General features: G+C 43.6%; 1 pseudogene; it reads right to left on the reverse strand.

Moving 5' to 3' along the window:
* The window catches only part of LOC115595759 (NACHT, LRR and PYD domains-containing protein 12-like), an 82,637-nt pseudogene that overhangs the window by 25,183 nt on the left and 30,458 nt on the right, over positions 1 to 26,996 (reverse strand).

The raw sequence follows: 26,996 nt of genomic DNA on the forward strand, positions 1-26,996 counted from the left end.
AGGTCCAAAATTCAATTTGAATTCGCAATCCCAAGCGGCGCAGGAGAGTGACGTCAGCGGCCTCTCTTCTTCAGTGTTGCCAACATGTCTCGCTAGACCTAGCGACTTTTCAGACCCTCTAAGCGACATTATTTCGAAAAAGCGACTAGCGACAAATTTAGCGACTTATTCAGATCATCGGGGGAAAGGCGAGAAATAGATTATATTGTAATTCACATGCTGCTCAGAGTCATCGCAGTCCCCGGCTCCTCTGCAGCAGCGCCGGGGTCTCTCCTGTCCCCTCCCGCGCGGCTGCGCAGGTGACAGGCACCGGCCTGTCACCTGTGGGGGGTGGCTGGGGCAGGCAGGAGCGTGGATCTGATATCGGATAGCTGCCGTTAACTCTGTTTTGATCTGTTAATGTTAGGTGTCTTTAGCACAGGTGAGACCCAGAAATGGACAGGAGGCTGTAGCTGGATGCATGGAGTGTTTATTGTAACACGGACAAAGTCAGAGTAGGAGGGGGTGTGCACGGGGAAGCCACGCTCCGGGGCGCCAGAGAGCTGGCAGTCCTGTCGGCACTCGGAGGAGCGCCGGGCGGGTGGAGCTGGAGCGGATTGAGTGGATTAAGCAGTGCTGCTCAGTTTGTCTTTGAAAAAAGAAAAAAAAAAGCAGAGGAGAAGACAATAGGCTACCTATGTATTTTTGATTCAATAAAAACTACATGAAATTGATTGTGTATCCATCTCTTATAGCCATAGACGGATTATCATGACCACGGGCCTACACACGCAAACTGTGCGCACGCAAAGGCTGTTACATAATTACATTTAACGTAACAATGTCCGCAAACGTAATAAACCTCCAACACCTACTAATAATACTGACCGTGCGTTCAAAATCCAGCTGCTGACCCTCCGCTCCACTGTCACACAACGGATCCCCCGTCGTGCTCCCTCTCTCTCTTATAATTGTTTGCCCGAAAAATAATTTCCATGAAGAAAACATCGCCTGACATTTAAATTTAAATTCCCATTGACAATACAAATCTCAAGAAATCTGGATGTATTGCTCATTTGTAAACACAACACTTATCAGTCTATAGGCAAGAATCTAAAGGTTTATTAATTCAATTCATTTCATATTCGCTTTATTGGCATGAATGCCACAACAACAATATTTCTCCAAGCACCAAGAACCACGAAAAGAATACCTAGCACAGTACCATTATACTTGCTGTGTGTGTGTTTATGTGAAATAATAATAATAATAATAATAACTTTGAACATTATCACAATTAAGTTATCAATCTGCGATGTGAAGAAAATGCAAACATTACAGACTTCTAACCATTTTTCTACAAGGGTCTGTATTTTAATTGAGAATAGTTTTTATATAAATTACACAAAAGGAAAATAAAATGTGATTTGTTTTACCTATTTCAGCCATAAGCGGTCATATTGTCCGCACATCATTTCGCGGGATTTCATTCATTTTCTCTCTTGTCTCTAACTTTGTTAGCGTCTCCAGCTGTGTGACTGTAACCAGGGGCGGGCTGGCCATCGGGAGGCTCGGGAGTATTCCCGAACGGCCGGTCTGTTACAGGCCGAACCGGCAGGTGGTCAGAATGTTTTTTTACTCCATCAAACGGCCGCAGGTGGCACAGAGTGGAACGCCAGACTGGGTCAATCTAATATTTTGCATATTAAGGGGGGATACGAGCGGCACCTCCCAACTTGAGCTGATCCTTGTTTCTATTGAAATGTGATTGGCTCAGCCGCTCAGTCAGTCATTAAACTGTTATGTTCCTGTCTGATAAAAGCAGGGCCGTTTCAAGGAATTTGGGGGCCCCAAGCAAAATGGACATGGAGGCCCCCCCCCAGTGTTGGGCAGTAACGTCGCTACAAGTAGCGGCGTTACTAGTTTAACTACATTTCTCAGTAGCGTGGTGGTAGCGTCGCTATTTTCTGAATGAAATAGCTTTTCAGTAGCTTAGCTCTTTTATTGACCAAGTAGCGCGGTAGCGTCTACACAAACTACATTTTTATGAACACCTCTGAAGCTCAGCGCACTGGAGCTTTCTGTTGCGATCTGAAATGAAAGGATAAGCCAGTGACGCACCGCCATACACGGCCGTGTATGTGGAGCCGACAGAAGCACTTCAGTATGACGGTGACACCACGGACTAATCCTTGCATACAACGTCTCTGCTGCACGGGAACACAGACAGGTTAGCTTCAGTGAGTTACGTTACTTGATGGAAAGATGGCGGAGGGTGAGGAGGACGGAGACGAGTTGATCCCGAGGGATGCAAAAGACAAACTTGAATAATAAACAAATACAGTAACGTTACATATAGGAGTTAAGAGGTGGGGAAATAAGGGAACAGAGAAACATTTGAAAAGTTTAGATTACTCTGAATTATTACTTTTGTCATTTTTAACCAGCACAGGATACTGCAAAAATGCAATTTCTACAAAACCAAAGTATGGTGATTAGTCAAAATGATTAGCTTAAAATGTATGTAGATATAGCTACTACTACAGAGTGGGCCTAATAAAAATACCACTTTTGAAACTGCCAGTTATATGAGACACTGGTTGATGGATAGAGTACTTTATTAATCACAAAGAGAAATTAAAGTGTTACAGCCACTTGACATAAATCAGTATACAAAAACAATGAGGTTGGTAAAAGAAACAAATACAATTAAAGGCTGAATTATATACAATAACTAAATAGACTAACTCAAATATTAAATATAAATTATAAAGCTGAAACTAGAACACAGACTAGAGAACCTTAACGAAAACTACAACTATAATATATTATTTGCTGAGTATACACTGTTTAATTATGTAAATATGCTACAGTGTAGGACACTGTCCATTAGTGTAAGTCAGGTGGATATTGCTGTGGTAGCAAGGTGAATGACTGTCCATGGATGTTAGAATTAAGTGTGCATTGATAGTTGAATAATACAAAATACACAATAGTGAGAGCACAGATTATTGTTTAATAAACAGTTTAATGTAACATTTTGCCTGCTTATCTGTCTGATTGATAGTTTTATTGATCAATGAGATAGCTTTGACTTGGAATGAAGTTGTTCCAGTATATATAAAAAAAAAATTGCTTTGATGTAGTTAAGCTACTTTTGCCATTTTGCTGTAGCTTAGCTTGCTACATTTCTCTGGGGAGTAGCTTCGGTGTAGTGAAGCTTAATTTAATGTAGAGTAACTTGTAGCTTAGCTCACCACACTTTGAAGTAGCTTGCCCAACACTGGCTGGCTGCTGTCAGCGACTACTGAGAGGGGCCCCCTTGAGGGGGATCCCGATAACAGTGTCATTGCATTTTACTGCATTGACTATCAAAGGGGCGCTCACACAGTTTGTCATTGCATTTTATTCATAACCAGTCGTTGTCGTGGGGCCCCAGGCCAGCTCGGGGGCCCCAAGCAATTGCTTGGTTTGCTTGCCTTCTCGCGAGGGGCCTGGATAAAAGAACAGTAAGAAAGAGGAGCGGGATAAATTCAAATTAGCAAACATGTTAAAAAGAAATAAGCCGTAGAAAGAGATGGGTGGAGCAGAAAAATTAAGGGCAAAAAAGAAGAAACGGTTAATACAGGATGCAGCCTAATTCTCCATATCAACAGACCTTTTAGTGGTGGAGGGGTGAAGGTCAGCGCGGCTACAGTCCGCCAGGCCAGTGAAGACACGGGATCTAGCAGCAGACCCAATGCCGGTATGTTGGGCTGCGATGGGTCGGGTTGTCATTTTCAGGCCCGTTAAGGACTCTAGTTTGTGTTTTCGGATGTGTTCATGGCACACAGAACTAGGCTGTCCGCTGATCGGATCGGCCAATATTTTGCATTTGGAGCAATTTGTGAGATCAGCGTAATGTCTTAATTCACCGATCCGATCAATGACGTCATTGTTGTGTTGAAACTGTTTGCAGATGCTCCCGTTGCATAGATTGCAGATGGCTTGTGTTTTATCTGTCTCATTTACTCCGAAGAAGTTCCACAGCACCGACATGTTTGTTTGCTAGTGATGACATTGCTAGCTAATGATTCAAGAATAAAAAAACTTTATTGTCCGTCACATAGTGACGAGGCTCAAAACATAAACGCCACAAAAACATAAAACATTAATTTAAACCAATGAGACGTGTTTGTTTTGCTTTTAACAAACAAACAAAGCAAAACAAACACGTCTCATTGGTTTAAATGTGTTTTCTGTTGAACACCTGTTACACCTGCTTAAATCATTAATCTGCTTTATCAATTAAAAATAAAATTGCTAAAAGTTGCTGTCGGAATGGAGGGGTTTCCCCAATAGACTTTTCGGAATAGCGGGGTCTTTGAAAAAAAGAGAAACCCCGCCATTACGATGAATTGAAGTCTATGTTCGGAACAGCAGGGTTTTGGAAAGGCGGGGCTCCAGGCTATAAAGCGGCCGGTGATTTTGTGACCCGCTGCAGGTGCATGGGTGTGGGAGCGAGAGAGACATTAGCTTATAGCACTTTGTAGAAGAAGCTTTATAAAGTTCACTCCATTGGCTTGTATTAGGGCTGAGCTGCCACATCCAATATGGGGGCGACGTCGACGTACGGTCCAGCTGATACCTTCAGTTTATTACCGGAAATACTGACTGTAAAGTACCGTGTGTGTTTCATGGGTCTGACTGTGAGTCTGCAGTCTGACCCACAGTCACTGCCAGCAGCTCTTCAGAGCAGCTTCATTACGATCACCGTAAATGTTAGAGAATTTCGCACTGGAAAAAAAATGCGCGGCTGATTTAACCAAGCAAACACGAACCATGGCTGGCTTGACCGCAGTACAGAACTGGACATGGTGGTGATTTCCCTGCTGTTTCTGAAAACATGTACCACAGTCTATGCTACCAACACAGCCTTCACACTCTCCTCTTGTCCCTTCTCTTGCTCCAGTGTCGAATAAGCACCCCGCCGCCCCCTAACGTAGATGCGTAGCACGGTCGGTCAGACTGGGGGCTGCAGAAGAAGATAGGCCGCTGACATCACTCTCCTGCGCCGCTTGGGATTGCGAATTCAAATTGAATTTTGGACCTTTTTTTGCGGGGGGAGGGCTTCAAAACGAAAAAGCAGTTTTCTTTGTCTTTGCTTAACAAAATGAGCAGTTTTGAAGAAGAAAATGAAAATGCAATCTGGATGATTTATTACTAATTTTATTTATGAGTTAAAAATGCAGCTCTGACTTTGAAATGAGAAAGCATTTCTGCTAATGCATTTTAATTTTCAAATTTGACATTTCAAATTGAATTTTGGTACCTATTTGCTGGGCCATCTTTTGAATATTAAATCTTAAATGTCCTTTTCTTTATCATTTGAATTAAGTTACATAATACGCAGTCTTGAAGAAGAAAATGAAAATGCAATTTGGATGATTTATTACTAATTTTATTTATGAGTCAAAAAATGCAGCTCTGACTTTGAAATGAAAAAGCATTTCTGCTAATGCATTTTAATTTTCAAATTTGACATTTCAAATTGAATTTTGGTACCTATTTGCTGGGCCATCTTTTGAATATTAAATCTTAAATGTCCTTTTCTTTATCATTTGAATTAAGTTACAAAATGAGCAGTCTTGAAGAGGAAAATGAAAATGTCAAAAAATGTCGCTACATTCCTAAAATGAAAAAGCATTTCTGTAAATGCATTTTAATTTGAATTATGGTACAAATTCGCTTCCATAGGCGATCAGTGCAAGACCTTAAGGTAATTAATGAAGCAGTTCAACATCCAGCCCCAACTGTACCAAATGTTACAACAATGATGTCACAGGTTCCAGCCAATTCATGTTGGTTCACTGTCATTGATTTAGCAAATGCATATTTTAGTATTCCTGTTCATCCTGACTCACAGTTCTGGTTTCCTTTCACTTTCAATGGAAAAAGATATACTTGGACACGAATACCACAGGGTTTTTCCTCCAGTCCCACTCTTTTTGCTGCGGCTGTAGCTGAATACCTGTCGCATTGGCGACCACCGTGTGGCAGTACACTGGTACAGTATTTTGACGACCTTTTAATCTGTTCTCTAACACAAAAAGATTGTCAAACTGACACAGTGTCTCTGCTCTGCTTCCTAGCACAAAATGGTCATAAGGTATCAAAAGACAAGCTGCAGCTTGTTACACAATCAATGCGCTACCTTGGCCATATCATAACACCAGAAGGTCGAAAATTAGGTCCAGATCGCATCCTGGCCATTTTGGATGTGCCAAAACAACTAACGAAAAAACAAATGATGTCTTTTTTGGGCTTAGCTGGCTATTGCCGTCCTTGGATTCGTGATTTTGCGGAGATCTCCCAACCCCTATATAACATCACGCATGAGGGTAAACATTTGGCCATGACTGACTTTTTGACTTGGACTCCTGATGCAGAGAAAGCTTTTACTGACTTAAAACAAGCTTTATCGAGCTCCCCTGCCTTGGACTGCCAGACACTACAAAAGCATTTAATCTTTTTGTCTCTGAACGTAATGGGTTTATGACAGCAGTTCTTACTCAGTTACATGGAGACAAACAACGCACAGTAGGATATTTTTCAAAAAGGATTTCTACAACAGAGAGAGGTATGGTCGCATGCCTCAGGGCTGTCGCTGCGGCTACTGAGGCAGTTCTGGCTACAGTTGACATTGTTGCTATGTGCCCTCTTACAGTAAATGTTCCCCATGCTGTCCATTCTTTGATCTTACAGCCAAAAACTGCCCATTTAACCCCAGCTAGACTCTTACACTGGCAAAATGTCTTGCTGACAATGGCTCATGTAAGTTTGAAACGCTGTACTGTACTTAACCCATCCACATTGCTCCCGACAGCTCAAGATGGAGAACCACACGTCTGTCTAGAAGTTGTTGACACAGTGTCAAAACCAAGAGATGCACTCTTTGACACCCCCCTAATTAACCCTGACTATGGTTTCTTTGTAGATGGCTCTGCTATGAGAAACCCCACAGATGGATCCCCTTGTGTCTCATATGCAGTATGTACTAACCATGCCATAGTCGAAAGTGCTAAACTTCCAAATAATCTGTCTGCTCAGGCAGCAGAACTATTTGCAATAACTCGTGCTTTCATTCTAGGAACCGGGAAACATATCACAGTACATACTGACTCGCAATACGCTTTCAATGTATGTCATGATTTCCATGCATTATGGAACAATCGAGGTTTTCTTACATCTACAGGAAAACCTATTTCTCACAGAAGTCTAATCATTAAGCTTTTGTCTGCATTACTCCTGCCTGCGTAAGTAGCAGTATGCAAATGTAAAGCTCATACAGGTGCTAATGACCTACTGTCACTAGGAAATGCAGCTGCGGATGCAGCTGCTAAAACAGCTGCTCTTTCACCTGTCTCCCCCACTCTACAAATGCCTTTGTCTGTCCAAAATGATATTTTTTCCCTTAATGATGTCTCTCTGCTTCAAACAGGAGCTGATGCTGGAGAAAAAACTCTATGGAAAAAGAAAAAGTGTATTGAACTTTCATCTGGCCTCTGGGTTGGCGAAAACGGCCTCCCAGTACTGCCAAAAGCCATATTCCCTTTTCTGGCAAAGTTGACACATGGTCCTGACCATGTGTCAAAAGGGGGGATGTTGGATATTGTGAATAGATTGTGGCATGCGCCAGGGTTTTCAAGTTTTGCTGAAAATGTTTGTAAAAATTGTGTGATTTGTGCAACTTACAATGTCGGCAGAGGTGCAGCAATGCCTTTGTCAGCCCATCCTAAACCTGAAGATCCTTTTGAGCATTTAATGATGGACTTTATTGAACTCACTCCATGTAGGGAGTATAAATACTGTCTTGTTATTGTGGACATGTTTTCAAAATGGATTGAATGCTTTCCATGTAAACATGCAACAGCTATCTCAGTGGCAAAATCACTGTTGAGGGAAATAATTCCCTGTTGGGGTCTTCCTTCAAAATTGACAAGTGATAATGGATCACATTTTGTAAATAATGTTATTCAAGACATCTCCGAAAGCCTACAAATAAACCTGAAAACACATTGTGCCTACCATCCAGCTAGTGGCGGTGCAGTGGAATGAGCAAACCAGACCCTAAAAACAAAACTAACTAAATTGATAGCAGAAACAGATATGTCATGGATTTAGTTTTTACCTTGCATTGATTTTATGAGAGATTGCCCACATAAGATGACTAGACTGTCTCCTTATGAGATAATCACTGGCTGTCCTTTGAAAATAATTAACATCCTGTTTTCCTCCAAACAAGTTAACCCTCACCGGATTAGATGCTGATAGTTTTAAGATAGTGTTGTGCATTTAACCATGTTCTTTGAAGATAATCTTCCCTACGTGAAAGCAGTCCTTCTGGAGCCTACGTTGGTGCAAACTCCACAATATGCAGCCAGGAGACTGGACAGTGATAAAAGAACCTGAGGAGGAAGCACTGGAGTCAACCACGGTGGACAGGAGCACATCAGATGCTGCTAAAAATGCCCACTGCAGTCTAGATAGCTGAGAGGGACACCTGGATCCATGTATCCCAGTGCAAGCCTTTTCCGAGCCATGCCACCAAAGGAAGGACGACCTAACTTGCAGAGTGCTGAGAGGAGACGCCGTTGGACGATTATGGCTGGATTCCATCATTGGGTTGGTCACCACAATGGCCATTACCCAATCCTATTTTTCAACGGAGCAAAACCACCAACTGATTCACCTGCAGCTATCATCATCCATACTGATACTCAGACACCCCATCAACTACAGAAGGGTAAAAATGGACTGTCTGCGAGAACAGAAGAAGACACAGAAGAACCGATGCAGGATCAAACAATCCTGAAAGGACATAAACTAAACCTTACCAACGAGAAAAGAACAGTTTTGAGAAAGAAAATGAGTGGAAGCCCTGGGGTTTTTGATGCTAATGAACTCTATGATGAAATGGGCTCCAGGAAACCCATGTGATGATTTAAGTGAGGAGTTGATATAATTCCGTTCTTTAATACTAATTGTTTTGATGGGTTTTTTTGTGTGTTTTATTTTGTTTTTTGTTTTTGTTATTTACAGTAGAAACTGTCAGCTGTAAACATTTTGTAGCTGTTAAAATTTTCCCTTCCTATTTGAAACTTTCAATGTAATTTCTCAAAATGTTGTGTTGACACTTTTGTGTCAAAAGGGAGGAATGTGAGAAATTTACATAGGCTTCCTTCTCTTTATGAAGTGTACTGTAAGGTCAGGAGGGGGAGAGAGATTGTCACACTGCCTCAGGTGTCACATGAGCCACAGGAGGGGGCACATCCCCACAAGGAAAGATACACAAGTTTAGATAAGATAACATTTTCATGTCCCATCTGTTACATCAAAGTGTCACTGTCCTGGGAAGACAGATACACCAAAATATCAAAGAGACTTATTCTGTAAAGAAGATGTTTTATGACTGTTGTAAATGAAGGTAACCTCCTCTCTGTTCTATACGTGAGGGATAACAATTTAGAGTTTGTCAGAGAATGCGTTTACGCCTTCTACTCCACGCAGCGTGTTATTGAATGACATCTGATTCAAACGATGAAGTCTGAAGTTCTTCGGAGACTTAGCAACTCTCTACCTCACAAAGGAGAATTTCCACAACACTCGTCTGATTGGCTGACTGTTCTCTCTCTGTCTTTCTGTCCAATCATGAAGCCTGTCACCGTTCTCCTCTCACAGCCTCACTGAGTAAAACAGGAAATACTGGATCTTCACTTTGATACTGACTGTGTTCAGAACAATACTGCTGAAACCAGCGTGAACTGACTCCAACCCTCTACTGACCTCAGAGTCTCCAGTCTACAGTGTGGACTGTCCTTCAGATCACACAGCAGCTTCACGTCTGAATGCTTCAAGTTGTTGTAGCTCAGGTTCAGCTCTCTCAGATGGGAGGGGTTGGACTTCAGAGCTGAGGCCAGAGAATCACAGCTGATCTTTGACAAACTGCAGTCCCACAGTCTGAATAAAGAATAAATGATGAAGATAAAAATCAATTGATAATCCAATCAGATGTGTTCAGGTTTAAATGTGCAGCTCAACATCACTGTGTCCTAATTAAGGTGCTCCGATTATTATCAGACGATATTGGTTGTGAATAGTTTGATGGGTGGTCTCTAAAAGGGCCAATCAGAAGAGCCGATCAGATAAACACAGGAGACAGTTTCTCTTTAATACATGCAGCATGGAGAGAAGAGCCACAGTGTTCTCTGCAGTCTTCCACATTGTCTTGACTTGTATACAGCAGAACAGTGGTTACATACTTTATGACAGGTGTTACCCATGCCTTCCCCAAGGCAGTGACCCTCTGATGTTTGACTGGACAATAAGTGTCATCCTAGCTGCCTTCTGTTATCATCCTCATATGAACTCCTCATCTGTTCTATCCCTGACACCTCCCCACACCTCAGGTGAAGGGGAATCTCCCCTCCTCTCACATCCTGACATCTTCTCTACCATACATTGATATTTGAATCCACAACTGTTTAATTCCCACCAGTTAGAATAGTGTGTAACTAAAGTGGGCCTGTAAAGACGGACTAGTGAGTAGATGAGTCTCCGTGTTCGCTGTGAGGACGTTTAATGTCCCCGACAACCTCTGTAGTCTCATTCAGACACTCGTTAGCAACCGCTAACTGTTTTTAACACATGAAGAGCTTCAGAATTAAACTGTGGGACATTTAATGATGGATTTTATGTTTGAGAACAAAACGTGTAAATATGTTCAGCCTGTGGTAACCACACACCTTATTTCACACATTTAACTGAAAACACATTCAACACACTCACAGACTTTGAGACGAGGGAACAGGATGTGCTAACATGCTAACATGCTAACAGATTTCTGGTGTTAGGACTACAGACTACACCTCTCTATAGGGAGGGGAAGCCCCGCCCCTTCAGGTGGACCTCATGGGACCTGATTTCAGTCAAGAAAGTGTCTGTTTGTGGTAAATAAAGTAAAATCTCATGTAGTTTTGTTTTAAACCGCTCAGTGAACTACTTCGTCTCACTCAACATACGTCACCAACAGCAACATGGCCGCCGCCTCCACACAGAAGAAGGTGTGGTCATACTGACAGCTGCAGTTATGTGAAAGGAGAGTTGGTCAGTTCTGTGAGCTGCTGATATTCAGGACGACTCTACAAGGTTTCAGTCAGCGTTAAAACCAGACGTCACTTAACGACTGTTGGCTGTGTCGTCTTTATAATCACATATTTTCACAGTCTTAGATTTTATTAGTTTTATGACAAACTGAGACTTTCTTGAGAAAATGTCTCATTTAAACTGACAAACATCATATGTGAGATTCATGACACAATTCAAACCAGAGCAGAACATTGTTTGTCTCATATTGAGATCATTTACAAAAAACAAAGATTCATTTACATTTTCTACAGTTTCTTCAAGAAACACAAGTCTTTAGTGACTGCACAATAAATTACATCAAGAAACATGAAAACATGATCAAAAGGACGTTTACAAAGTTATGTTTGAATATAAATTAGCTTCAATTATTAATTGAACATTTAAGATGTCCAACAGTAACAGAGAGTCAGTGAACTCACCTCAGAGTCTCCAGTCGACAGTTTGGACTCTGCAGAAAATCACACTGCAGCTTCACTCCTGAATCCTGCAGGTTGTTTCCACTCAGGTCCAGCTCTCTCAGATGGGAGGGGTTGGACTTCAGAGCTGAGGCCAGAGAATCACAGCTGATCTCTGACAAACTGCATCTCATCAATCTGAATAAAGAATAAATGAAGTGAGTTTAGAAGACAATGTTCCTGCTTGAAATCATTCAGTGTTTAAATCATCTGTTCAGAGCTGAATCAAGTTCAGAATATGAAGCTCAAAAACACCCGAACCCAACAGGCTGCAGGTCCAAAACTGTCAGATACACAAAGTGAAACAGAGCTCTCATTAATATTAATGACACCGTGCTGCTGCTTCAATAAAGACGTAGTGACTCCACCTCTTAAACTCTGCAGCTCCACCAGAGGCTCCATCTATACAAACTCATGTTGTGCAGCCAAACAGAAACCAACAGAAACTGACTGAAGATTTGATTCTACTGTTTCAGATCAAAATCATCCTGAGTTGAAATATTTCAGTCAGTATAAACGTCACATGTCATTATAAAGGTTCTGAACAAACATGTTTGTTATCGTCTGACAGAGAAGAAAACACTGGTTTCTGTTTTTATTCACAGAAGCACGAAGGAATCAAATGATTAAGAGGTTCAGAGAGAATCAATCAGTGATGAATGTTTAATGTTATATCAGATCTACTTTAAATATGAAGCTGAACAAGACGCTCAGAGTCAGTCAGCATCAAATCTATGAGGTCAGATCCCCTTCAGACCTGATGACATGAACACTAAGATTCACAGAGTTTGAATAATGTTGTGAAAGTGTGAACAAAGGTTTCAAATACATATTAAAATGTGATTTAAACATGTGAAAACAACATGTGTGAAATAATGGTGTCACATTTATAACTGACATCAGCAGTGTAATATCTTCAATGTTGTAAAGTTTGTCTTCAGAGTTTCAGACAGTCAACACGTGCAGTGTGTTCAATCAGAGATGACATCAAATTACATCCATGTGTCTTTTGTCCAGCGTGACTTTAACATCATCAAAGCTCCTTTTTCAAAGATTCAACACTTTCTATTGACAGATTTAAATGTGAGTGGGGCCACACCTTTCTGATGTCACATTAGGACGGTCTGTGTCCAACAGTGTCTGTCACTTTAAAACCAACAATCCAACATTAACACACACCTCACTGTGTGATTGGTCACCTGAGTGGAGGTGAGAAAGGAGGCGGGGTTTGAACTTCTCTCTCAGCTCTTTGTTCATTTGTTACACAACTATTTCTGTCACTGTTCATATGAACAGCTGAGTGAAACACTATGAACGTCTTCAGCAGAGACTGTCTGAACATGTGACACGTCTTCTCCATATTTAAACCATTGTTGTGTCTCCAGCAGCTCTTCACTCCACCTTTGGCTGTTTGGAACAGCTGTGAACACTTTGAGCTCCAGATGTGTTCAGACAACACGTCGTACCACTGAGCTTCTTTCTACAAATATCCCAGCCAACAGCTCTTAAAGAAAACCAGTTGAGTGGATTTGCAAACAGAAGTGAATCCAACATCCTGCTTCTGTACGCTGCAGGCACAGTGAGCATAAGAGCCAGGTGAACTCTGAACCTGCCTCTGGTGCACAACTGACCACAGTTACTCTAAAGAATTATTTCACATCTCATTCCTACTGGCTGAGGAAATGACCTGAAGGAAACTGCAGAGGAATTATGGGATTGTTCACAAGGAATTGTGGGAATTGTTGTTGGATGTACGGACTCTAAGCAGCCTGGGACGTCATTTTAATCACACGACAGACTTCAACCAGCAAACAGAAAAGTTGTACACCATCGATTCACCTTCAACACAAACGAGCAGCTCTGTCTCACACGCATAGAAAGCTGTAATCAAAGCACAGATCTTCATCACCACTGTCATCTCCATCAACACACAGCTGACTGACTGAGAGCTTCATCCTCCATCATCTTCATCACTGATCAGACTGAGCTGTGTGTGTGTGTGTGTGTGTGTGTGTGAATGGAAGGAAATTTAAAACTTCTGCTCTAGATTTGAATTTAATAAACAGAGAAATAACACATGAACTGACTTCAGAGTCTCCAGTCGACAGTTTGGACTCTCCAGTCCTGAACACAGACGCTTCACTGCAGAATCATTCAGGTTATTGTTAGTCAGGTCCAGATGTGTCAGATGTGAGGGGTTGGACTTCAGAGTTGAGGCGACGACTTCACAGTGAGTCTCTGAGAGTCGACAGTTCACCAGTCTGTGAATACAGATAATAAAACATTTAAATCAGATAAAATCTGACTCTTTACTATGAAAACAGACTCTATACATTTTGCATCACAAAGCACATGAACATGAGCAGCTGTAGCTCAGCTGGTCAGCTGTTCGGCCTGAGCTGCTCAGTCAGCGATCACAAGGTTTGTAGTTTGAAACTTGAGCTCCTCGGCTCCACATGAGCCTCCAGACTTTGACCTGCCTGAGGAGATCAGCTGGGCTGAATCAGTGGCCCATTTTAAATCCCCCTCAAAACACACCTGTATAAAACGCCTTTTAACGGCTGATTCTGATGATTTCATCTTTGTTTGATTTTGGTTTGACATATTTGTGTTTGTCCGTTTTCTTCATTCTGCTGTCTTTATATTTATATTTGTAATTGTCCCTGTAATACTTTTCTTGTGACTCTTTCATTGTTGTGCTGTTTTATTTGTGTCCAACAAACTGATGTGAGAGCTTTTAAAGTGCCATATAAATAAACAGAAATACATGTTGAAGTGTCCTTGAGGGAAATAATGAAGCAGAAATGACAGTTGAGGACAAAAGTGTTGAAATAAGTGAGACGTAAACGTGTCAGATGTTAGTTTACAGGCTGCTGTGATTTATATTGGTTCAGCTTCATGTTCACATGATGATCAGTGAACTGTGAAGTCACTGTAGGTTGGAACTGCACTCGTATGTATTTACCTCACTTATGTGTTTGTGTGTATTTTCTCAATCTTTGATGCATTTTATTCTGTGGCTCCATCTGCTTTTCATCTCCCATTTCATTAATTTAATGCCTCCCACTGCACAAACACAAGAATTACAACTAAACATTGTGTTATTATCATTTTATGGGTAATAATTTAGTGGAATGTTTGGAAACAAGACGACTTCATGTCATTTCTACTCTGAGCTTGGTGATGATCATTTATTCAAATGATTTTTTTGGTAAACGTGTATAGTGTTGAGGTTTTATATTATTCATGTGTGTAAAGTGTTGATCTTTAATACTGAAGGCTTCAGCTTTACCTCACTTCATAATGTTTAACACATCTGGACTTACACAGCCTTTCTACAGTTCCTCACAGCTGGAATCAGTCTCTGTCGTCCCTGTTCTGATGTGTTGTACTTCTTCAGGTCCAACTCATCCAGAACCTCCTCTGACATCTGCAGCATGTAGGCCAGAGCTGAGCAGTGGATCTCAGAGAGTTTCTTCTCTGATCTGTTCTCTGACTTCAGGAACTCTTGGATCTCCTGATGGACTGAGTGGTCGTTCATCTCCGTCAGACAGTGGAAGATGTTGATGCTTCTGTCAGGAGAGATCTTAGAACTGTTCATCTCCTTCAGGTTGTTGATGGCTCTCTGGATGATTTCTGGACTGTTGTCTGTCTGACCCAGCAGGCCTGCTAAGAGTCTCTGGTTGGACTTCAGAGAGAGGCCATGAAGGAAGCGAACAAACAGGTCCAGGTGGCCATTTTTACTGTCCAGGGATTTCTCCATGGCGCTCCTCAGGAAGACATCCAGGGATGAGTAACTGTTATACCTCCAATCCATCAGGAAGTCCTTCACCACCTCTGAGTTCCTGTTGGTGTGACAGTGGAACATGTAGACTGCAGCCAGAAACTCCTGAACGCTCAGATGAACAAAGCAGTAGACTGTTTTCTGGAAGATCACACTCTCTCTTCTGAAGATCTCTGTACAAACTCCTGAGTACACCGAGGCCTCTGTGACATTAAGACCACAGCGCTCCAGGTCTTCTTGGTAGAACATGATGTTTCCTGTCTCCAGATGTTCAAACGCCAGCCTCCCCAGCTTCAGAAGAACTTCCCTGTCAGCCTCCGTCAGCTCCTGTGGACTCGTCTCACGTCCCTCATGGTACTTCTGCTTCTTCCTCTTTGTCTGAACCAGCAGGAAGTGTGAGTACATGGCAGTCAGGGTCTTGGGCAGCTCTCCTCTCTGGTCTGTAGTCAACATGTGGTCCAGAACTGTAGCAGTGATCCAGCAGAAGACTGGGATCAGACACATGATGTGGAGGCTCCTGGAGGTCTTGATGTGTGAGATGATTCTGCTGGACAGATCTTCATCACTGAACCTCCTCCTGAAGTACTCCTCCTTCTGGACGTCAGTGAAGCCTCGTACTTCTGTTACCCTGTCCACACATGAAGGAGGGATCTGATTGGCCGCTGCAGGTCGGGAAGTGATCCAGACGAGAGCCGAGGGAAGCAGCTTCCCCTGGATGAGGTTTGTCAGCAGCACGCTGACTGATGACTTCTGTGTGACATCAGACACGACCTCATGGTTGTTGAAATCCAGTGAAAGTCTGCTTTCATCCAGGCCGTCAAAGATGAAGAGAAGTTTACAGACAGCGAGCTTCTCTGCTGTCACCTTCTGTAATGTTGGATGGAAAACATGGAGCAGCCTGAGAAGACTGTACTGCTCATCTCTGATCAGGTTCAGCTCCCTGAACGACAGCAGAACCAGCAGACTGACATCTTGGTTTTCGGAGCCCTCTGCCCAGTCCAGAGTGAACTTCAGCACCGAGAAGGTTTTTCCAACTCCAGCGACGCCGTTGGTCAGAACCACTCTGATGCGTCTCTGTTGGTCAGGTGAGGCTTTAAAGATGTCGCAGCACCTGATTGGAGTTTCACTGAAGGTCTTCTTCTTGGAAGCTGTCTCAAGCTGCCTCACCTCATGTTGGGTATTAACCTCTTCACTCTGTCCCTCTGTGATGTAGAGCTCAGTGTAGATCCTGTTGAGGAGGGTTCCACTTCCTGTTCCATCACTTCCTGTTCCATCACTTCCTGTTCCATCACTTCCTGTTCCATCACTTCCTTCAGTCACACGTTCACATCTCCTCCTCAGACTGATCTTATGTTCATCTAAAACCTCCTGCAGACCAACATTCACTGAAAAGAGAAAAATGTTGGAGAGAATTTGACAATCTGGGATTATTTTCATGATCAATAACAATCGATCAGTATCAGAATATATAAAGTTTGAGTCTCTTCAGGTCTTTTCATTGACTTTGTGTGTAATCTAGACAATCTAGTAATTTGTCCTGGTGTTTGGTCTGAATGCCTCCGAATTCTCTAAATAAATGTAATGACATGTAGAAGCTGAGATGTTTAAAGCAACATGATGTAACTTTTGGAGGTTAAAGCAGCAGCTTCAGAGTCGTGTTGATGGTCAGGTGTGTTGTAACAGGTGAACGGTGTCTCTGTCACTTGTAGGATCACAGCCTCACATACGTGTTCACTTCAACACGTAACATTGTGATGATGTCATGAGTTGTGTTTGTAGTCAGCACCTATATTACGTCTGACAAACTGTTACACACCTGGGATTTGTTTTTACTACAGTGGTGTTGCACTCAGAAACTGTGGGGGCGCCAAATCACACAACATGAGAATTTCTCCATAATGTGGCTTTAACATGTTGAGATGTTCAGTGTGACTTGGTACAGTTTGTCTCTGACTGTCTGTCCACAGTCCAGCTGTTGTTCTGGGTCTTACCTCCACACTGGGGACAGGAGGAGTCTCCTGGTGAAGCAGACTGGTCCCAGTATGAGGTGATGCAGCGTCTGCAGAACCAGTGTCCACAGCTGGTAGAGACCGGATCCTTCAGGACGTCCTGACACCAAACACAGCAGGTGGGCTGCTTCTTCACAGAGACATGACTCCTCTTCCTCTCTCTGTGAACACATTTCTTTACAACTACAATGATTTGATGATTGTTGTTAAAAACATCCAGATTTGGTCGACACTGTTAAGAAGCTCAGACGCTCACAGAGAAAAGTCAAAGTGTCGATACTTTTCATCTTGAATTCAGCATTTAGTGTGTCATGAAAATGATGTGTGAAGATTATCTCTCAGAACAAAACGTGTCAGTATCAGAAACTCGTGTTTGTCACAGAGATTATTTTCTGCAATAATCCAAAATCCAAGTCAAAAATCTGACAGGCTGTTTGTGGAGGGAGCCAGAGCGATGCTAACTTCAGGGTTAGCCTACAAACATAAGTCATGGTTCCACCATCTATTTCATCCTGCTGAGATTTGTTAGTGTCCTCCAGGATCTGACTGAGTTCAGACATGTTAGTGTTCAGGAGACTTTCAAAGACTTTATGTTAGTGTTTCTTCAGTCCTGGAGCCTGATGTTACTCTACAGCAAAACATTACCAGCAAACACTGAATGAGTCGTCTCAGTGCTCTTACTTTGTGTCTGATGGTCCAGGTTCACTACTGAAGACTGGATTTTCATGTTTGGACCAGTGACTCTTCACAGACAGACAGATGGATCCTGGAGGTTCTGCTCGGTCCAGCTGTTCCTCCACACAAACACTCATCTTCAGGTCTGAGAGGTGAAACATGAACCGTGAGCTCAGAACACAAGAATCAGTGAAACAGAGAGGACCGGATCTTCATCAACAAGTCCAACAGGTCTTTAAACATTTCTGACAGAATCTGTTTGGATTCCCATAAATCTCTAAAAACCTCTGAGGGATACTTTAAGAAAAGTGTTTGGTTCTGTCAGAATTTCCTTGCTGCTGCTGAAATCTGTTTTCATTCTACCGTTTTCACATCTCTAGAACTCCTATACGAATTCTGTACGAACAGGTCAGGTCTGGTTCTGGAGAGGTGCTGAGAAGCAGCATAATAACAACCGTCTTGCAGTTGTCAACGTAAACCTTTAAAAATGACTCACAAAACGAAATTTGCTGTAAAACATTTATCTAAAGTTTGAAGAATCCTGCAGAGAAGAATAAAAGGAGATTCAGCTGGAATCTGAGCACGCTGATGAAACATGATGATGGAGATTGTGAGTCTGCACACAGAATTTATCGACCACAACGGTGAAAGGAGAATGAAGACACACCTCCACTAAGAACTCATTATCAAGAGTCTGAACTACAGACAGAACCAGCAGCTGAAGTGCAGCTGAAGTTTATTATAAAGACCAACTCGTTTGACTCAGATGTGTCTGCAGACATTCACAAGAAACAGAGGACGTATGATGGAAGAGCGACAACGGCTACATGATGAGGATCAGCAGACAGAGAATCATCTTTCCTTCACAGCTTCTTCTCACACAGGGAGAAATCCACACTGTCTGACAGCAGGAAGGACTGAATAAAGAGGAAAGGTGGAGCCACAGGTTGAAAACCTGGCTTAGCCTCAAGAGTCAGGATTTACAAAATGTAACACAAGGTAACAGATCAGCCTTTTTCTGTTTCCTGTTAGCTTGAGCAGCAGTCGTCTTCACAGTGAGTCTCATGCCGTACCTGCTGCCTGTCACAGCTTTGTGTTTGTTACTGACTGTTAGCAGATTGGGACGAGCCAGCATCAATCTATAGACTGGACAAAGCTGGCAGCCATTGTTACTTTGACAGACTCTGAACTAAGTTGACAGGAGAGAGAAGGCTGGCCTTCCAGCACCTGCTAGTTCCTCACAGGTGTGTGGACCGACCCACTTCATACAAGCAGTGAACAGCTGAGGGGGAGGGGCCAATCCACTACAGGTACAGGGAGGATTTCATGGGATTCTGATCCATGTTAACTGTATGAGTGACTTCTATTTCTGTGGTTTCTTTCTGATCTTCATGTTTTGCTCCTGCTTCTCGATGCTTCCTGAACGTGCTGCAGGAGAAGTGTTCTGTCACAACCTGCCACCTGTAAAGTCGGATGTCTGAGACCGGACAGGTGAAATCTCTTACGTGGAATTGTCTTAAAGTTAAACAGGTAATGGACAGAATCAAACAGCTGCAGGCAAAAGTAGTTTTGTTAGAGGAAACTAATCTGATGGCAGGAGATCAAGTGAGGACACAGAGGAGACGGCAGCTCAGGTGTTCTCTAGTTGCTGTACTTCAAATGCAGCAGATGATTCTAACTCATTCCTCCTTGAACCGGCACCTTATCGTGGTGGAGGGGTTTGAGCACCCAAATGATCCTAGGAGCTATGTTGTCCGGGGCTTAATGCCCCTGGTAGGGTCTCCCAAGGCAAACAGGTCCTAGGTGATGGGTCAGACTAAGATCAGTTCAAAAGCCCCTAATGACAGACAGAACACAGAGGACGTTTATGTTGCCTGGATTGGGGTCACCGGGGCCCCACCCTGGAGCCAGGCCTGGGGTTGGGGCTCGCTACGGACGCCTGGTGGCCGGGGCAGCCCGTAGGAGCAACGTGGGCCCGCCCTACCGGGGTCTCACCACTCGCAGGAGGGTTCAGAAGGGGTTGGTGCAATGTGATTTGGGTGGCAGTCATGGGCGGGGGCCATGGCGACGCAATCCCCGGACGATGACTCTAGTCATGGGGACATGGAATGTCACCTCACTGGGGGGGAAAGAGCCTGAGCTGGTGCATGAGGTTGAGCATTACCGGCTAGAAATAGTCGGGCTCACCTCCACGCACAGTCTGGGCTCTGGAACCCAACTCCTTGAGAGAGGCTGGACTCTCTTCTACTCCGGAGTTGCCCGTGGTGAGATGCGGCAAGCTGGTGTGGGCTTGCTTATAGCTCCTCAGCTCAGCCGCCCCGAGGGTGGATGAGATCCGCCCTGAGTATTTCAAGTCTCTGGATGTTGTGGGGCTGTCTTGGTTGACATGTCTCTGCAGCATCACGTGGCAGTCGGGGACAGTGCCTCTGGACTGGCAGACCAGGGTGGTGGTCCCCCTATTCCAAAAGGGGGACCGGAGGGTGTGTTCCAACTATCGGGGGATCACACTCCTCAGCCTCCCTGAGAAAGTCTGTTCCAGGGTACTGGAGAGGAGAATTCGGCCGATAGTCGAACCTCGGATTCAGGAGGAACAATGCGGTTTGCGTCCGGGCCGCGGAACACTGGACCAGCTCTACACCCTCCGCAGGGTGCTCGAGGGTTCATAGGAGTTTGACCACCCAGTCCACATGTGTTTTGTGGACGTGGAGAAAGCATTCGACCGTGTCCCTCGTGGCATGCTGTGGGAGGTGCTCCGGGAGTATGGGGTGGGAGGCCCTTGAGGGCTGTACGGCCCTTGTATGACCGGAGCAGGAGCTTGGTTCACATTGCCGACAGTAAGTCAGACCTGTTCCCAGTGCTTGTTGGACTCAGGCAGGGCTGCCCTTTGTCACCAGTTCTGTTCATTATTTTATGGACAGAATTTCTAGGCGCAGTCGGGGCCGGAGGGGGTCTGGTTCAGGAGCTACTTGATTTCATTTCTGCTTTTCGCGGATGACGTGGTCTTGTTGGCTCCTTCGAGCCAGGACCTCCAGCATGTCCTGGGGCGGTTTGCAGCCGAGTCTGATGCGGCTGGGATGAGAATCAGCACCTCCAAATCCGAGGCCATGGTTCTCGACTGGAAAAAGGTGGCTTGCTCCCTCCAGGTTGGGGGAGAGTTCCTGCCTCAAGTGGAGGAGTTTAAGTATCTTGGGGTCTTGTTCACGAGTGAGGGAAGAATGGAACGGGAGATTGACAGGCAGATCGATGCAGCGGCCGCAGTAATGTGGTCGTTGTATCGGTCTGTCGTGGTGAAGCGAGAGCTGAGTCGAAAGGCGAAGTTCTCGATTTACCGGTCAATCTACCTTCCTACCCTCACCTATGGCCATGAACTTTGGGTCATGACCGAAAGAATAAGATCCCGGATACAAGCGGCTGAAATGAGTTTCCTCTGTAGGGTGGCAGGGTGCTCCCTTAGAGATAGGGTGAGAAGCTCTGTCACCCAGGAGGAGCTCGGCGTAGAGCCGCTGCTCCTCCACATCAAGAGGAGCCAGCTGAGGTGGCTCGGGCATCTGTTTTGGATGCGGGACTCCTCGGGAGGTGTTCCTGGCATGTCCTGCCGGGAGGAGACCCCGAGGAAGACCCAGGACACACTGGTGTGACTATGTCACTCCGCTGGCCTGGGAACGCCTTGGGATCCTCCCGGAAGAGCTGGAGGAAGTGTCGGGGGAGAGGGAAGTCTGGGTGTCCCTGCTCAGGCAGCTGCCCCTGCGACCGGGCCCCGGATAAGCGGACGAAAATGGATGGATGGATGGATAGATGGTTGGATGGATGGATGGATTCTAACTCATGAATCCATTTATATACAGGTGGACTAGATAACTACGGACCCAGCAGGTAGATTCATTACTGTTCAAGGATCTGTAAATGATTACATTAACATTTACGGTCCTAACGATAAGAATCAGATTTCTACAATGCTTTCTTAGTGTTAATCTGTAAGCTGTCAGGGCAACACTTTATAGCAGCTGATATGAAACTCCAATCACACTTTGGACCCAGTGAAAGACGTTCAACAGGCTCTGACGATACACAGGCCACATCAAGAAAACTGATCCAACACTTGATGAAAGATGGAAATGTGTTGGATATTTGGAGACATCTTAATCCTGACATGTTGGAAGGATGTGAAGTGTATGAGAGATAAAATCCTGAGTATCAACATGCCATCATCTGCAGAAACATTTCTATTACACTTCTATCCTCTAAACACTGAAGAGAAAGAAATCTACATTCATAGACACGTTTCTGTTACAAGCAAAGCGTCTTATTGCTTTACAACGGTGGAGACGACGCACCGATAGTTGATTTACAAGTTGTGTCAGAACTAATATGATGTGACGAGAAGCTTTTAGACACGTTTGATTGATTTCTCTCTGTATTATTGTTATTCTTTATTTGAACGTCTGGGCTCCTGCTCTTTAGTTCCAGTAGTTTGAATGTGTATTATTCAGCCTATCAGGACTTTGTGTCCACAGAAGAATCAAAGTGTTGACTTTATTCTAACATGTGTTTCCTCTACAGTCCACAGAGACTAAACTGACTCACACTCTCACAGTAACATCACAAACACCTTGTTTTAACACTCACCTGCCTCACACTTTAGTCTTCCTTCTTCCTTCTCCGTCCAATCAAAATGGAGTCTGAACTTGAAGACTTCACACTTCACTTAGGTTCCCTCCCTGTTTATGATCCTGGACCACATGATACGAGCTCCGCCCTCTACACAGACAGAAGTCATGTGTGTGTGTGTGTGTGTGTGTGTGTGTGTGTGTGTGTCCTCCTTTGGTCATATCTGTCAGTAAAAGGTAAATAGTGTTTATAGTGTTTCTAGTCTTATTATTTATGATTGACTTTATATTCTTGTATTTTTGTCTTGCTTTGTTCTGCGTTGACACTTTTCTCTATAACTCTGTCGCTGCTGTTCTTCTTCGTCTGTCTGCGACTCTTCAGCTGTTGGAACGTGAGTTTCCCTGTTGAGGGAATAATAAAGTGTTATCTTCTCTTTTCTGATGTCACTGTGAGAGTGTGAGTCAGTTTAGTCTCTGTGGACTGTAGAGGAAACACATGTTAGAATAAAGTCAACACTTTGATTCTTCTGTGGACATAAAGTCCTGATAGGCTGAATAATACACATTAAAACTACTGGAACTAAAGAGCAGGAGCCCAGAGGTGAAGACAACAACACTGAGCAGCTTTGTTATTATGACCCGTCACTAAAGTCTCCACGGTTGCAGACGGGTTTGTTCTGATCCGTGCAGAAATGACTAAATGTCCACTGTTCACCAAATAAAGGCCATTAACTTCTTACAGCTGGTCGACTGTTGAATACAACAGAGAAGCACTTTCTGTGTGACGAGTCATTTGTTCATCATCCACTAAAGAAAACAATGGTTTTATTTGCGATCACTGCAGCGAGGTCAGAAACTGTCCCACCTGTTCAGAGAGCACGAGTCATCATTTCATCATCAGCAGTTACTTTACAGATTACATGCTGCATCATCATCAAAGTACAACATTTAGAAACTCTTTCATTTTATCAGCAAACTCATTTTTATAAGAAAAGATTTGTATCATCAGAAAAAAGCTGAATATCAAACAATAATCAGACTGAAACTGTCAGAATCTAAAGTACATTAATAAAATGATCAATAATAAGTTAATGTGACATTAAATGCAACAATAATGAAACTTTAAATAAATATAGACATGAACTCATTTACATAATGTGACATGAAACTATATTTATTTTTAATTGTTATCATTTAACTATTTTTATGGACTTTTAAATGTATTTTAACATTTTATTTTTTCCTTTTTCACATTCCTTCATGTGTGGCTTCTAACAGCCTCCCCTGGGTGTGTCCACTGTCACACAATGAATCCATTTAATGATATTAATGGACAGAGGAAACATCTACAGGCTGTTAAACATCAGTGTGTTTTACACCCTTGATCACGCTACTAAACAGTTAAGGGGATGAATAATTATGGGATGTAAACGGGTCAGAGAGCCGTGTGTCGGGTGTGTGTGCTGCTTGCAGCCAGCGACACCGCGGAACAATATGCCGTGTGTGTGTGTGTGTGTGTGTGTGTGTGTGTGTGTGTGTGTGTGTGTGTGTGCGCATGCGCTGCCCACAGTCAGTGACGGAGCTGCTAGAGGAGAGTGCCAGCTGTTAGAAATGCTGTACCTGTGTGCCTCATGTGCAACCAAACTGTCGCTGTCGCTAAAGAATCCAATCTGAGGCGTCACCACTGTCACATCCTGACAGAGACCGTCAGAGAAAAACTGCTGCTTTGAAATCTCAGTACTCCCATGATGCCAGCGGAATTATTAACCCAACCTCAAGTGAACAAGAGAGGGCAACAAATGCGTCTGTGCAGGCTGCCTGGGTACTCTCCAAGCAGAACAAGCCATTCACCCATGCTGAGCTTTTTAAGGAGTGCATGGTGGCTGTTCTGCAGGAACTTGCCACTGACAAATCTATGGACAGGATCATTGCGTCTGTTAAGCAGATACCTCTGTCTGCTAAAACTGCTGTTGGCCGTGTCCATGTTCTGGCAGAGGATGTCCAGCGACTTGTAATTGATGAGATCAAAGAAGACAGATTCCTCTCGCTGGTTATTGACGAGTCCACCGACAATACTGACATTTCCCAAATGTGGGTTTTCCTCAGATACTTTGATGGCAAAGATTTCAAAGAGGAGCTGCTGGCCTTGATTCCACTGGAGGGCCTGACCACTGGAGCTGTTATCTTTGGTAAGCTGGAGGAACTATTTCAGAAGCATGGACTGTCATTTGAAGAAGTCAGCCTGGTTGTCACAGATGGTGCTCCTGCCATGATTGGCAGAAACAGAGGACTAGTGAACAGAATGAAGGCTGTCGCTCCCAGCATTAACGCACTTCACTGTCTCATTCACCAGAGCGTGCTGTGAGCAAAGTGAAGTGGTAAACTTAAAGAGGTTCTGGACAAAAAAATGAAAATAATTCACTTCATCAGGGGGAATTCAAGCACACAGCACCGTTTAGTCCCAAAACTTGTGCAGGAATCTGAAGCCTCTCACGATGACCTCTTACTCCACAACGATGTGCGCATGCTCAGTAAGGGCAGAGCTCTGCAGCGTTTCCTTCAACTCAGGGATCAAGTTGTGGATTTTTTAAAGCAAAGTCCATCAAAAGCGGCAGCTGACCACCTGCGCATCATGCAAGACGCAGAATACATGTGCAACGTTGCATTTTTAACGGACAGATTTTCCCATTTGAACGCACTAAATCTACAACTACAGGGGAAAGAAAAGCCTGTGGTGAATATGGTGGAAACACTTGATGCCTTTGGAAACAAACTTGTGTTGTGTGTTTTCCACAAAGACTTGTTGTCGGGGAGGCTGCTACACTTTAGCACACTTAAGACAGCGGCTCACAGCAGGGCCACAGAGAACATGAAGACATTTATCACACAGCTGAGGGAACATTTCTCTGACAGATTTGATGTCTTTGCCATTTCCAGGGATGTCATTGGATTCGTGCGTGAGCCGTTCACTATCAGCCCAGGTGGAGAATTCTCCGCTAACGTGAGGAAGGTGATGCCGCTGGACGAGGCGGCTGTTCACAGTGAACTGATTGACATCCAGGCCGCTGGTGACATGAAGCTGCTCTCCGTGCTGCTGAAAGCTTGAGCGCCTTTTGGGGGGCTTGTCCCCAAGAGGATGACACACTGAAGACATTGGCCATGTATGTGCTCACCATGTTCGGATCAACATACACCTGTGAAGCTGCGTTCTCAAAGAGAATGAGAGGAACCGACTGTCAAACCAGTCTTTGGAGGACTGCTTGCAGAAGCCTGACAGCTGTCAAGCCCGATGTTAAAAAGATCGTGTTGAAGGGGAAATGGAACTTCTCCCATTAAGCAAACGGGAGTATTTAAGTCTTGGGATTTTCTTGGATTGACTTTATTTGTATTGATGTTTATGGATCACAGGCAGGGCCGCCTTAACCTAATGTTAGGCCCCGGGGCTGAGAGGGTTTGTAGGCCCCCCACCCTCCATTTATAGAGTCTAATTTTAAAAAAGTGTCATATCTCGGTCATCTACATCACAAAATGCATTAGTTTCTTTGGAGACATACAACAATGAGTTTTCCATCTTTGAGCCAGAAAACACCATAATATTGTTATTAACATATCACTGAGCCCACTGAGCAGAAACACAATACACTTTATTTAACAACCACACACAGCAACTTATGGTGAGAATAAAACCAACATGTGTGAAAGTATGATTTCAAACGATATCATGAAAAACATCAGCAACCATCAGCTGTCTGCACAAACACTGATAATAACTAATAACAGCATAAGCAAAGAACAGCAACAGATCAAAGTAGGAGCCTCTTCTCTGGCCTCAGCGGGCCTGTCAACCAATCACATGCACCTGCACAGACACACAAACACACTCCATTCAGCAACATGGATAGCAATATGGCCTATTGCCAGGTACCAAAAAGATGAAACTGAGCAACATTTATAGAAGGTTTGCAGTATAATCCAGACAAACATCTGAGCAAATGTGCATTTCTGTTAAAACAATGCACAACCACAACAATTTCAAAACTGCACAAGCTATAAATACAGCACTTTCTTACCTTTTGAGAAGTGCTTTCGTCTGGACTTCTTTAAAGAAAACACCCTTATTATGTCCTTAAAATCCAAATGAGGAAGGATGTCATGCTCAGTAGACATCAGTGTGAGATGACTGACTCGGTCTTGCTGCTTGATCGCAGTCTATTTTTCACCAAGCCCAGTTTGGAGAAGACAAAACAAAACACACGAGCTGCTGATGGTGAATAACAGAGCCATTCTCCGGCCACACACT

Source organism: Sparus aurata, chromosome 14 (assembly GCF_900880675.1).
Source record: "Sparus aurata chromosome 14, fSpaAur1.1, whole genome shotgun sequence".
In the NCBI taxonomy this organism is placed as follows: Eukaryota; Metazoa; Chordata; class Actinopteri; order Spariformes; family Sparidae; genus Sparus; species Sparus aurata.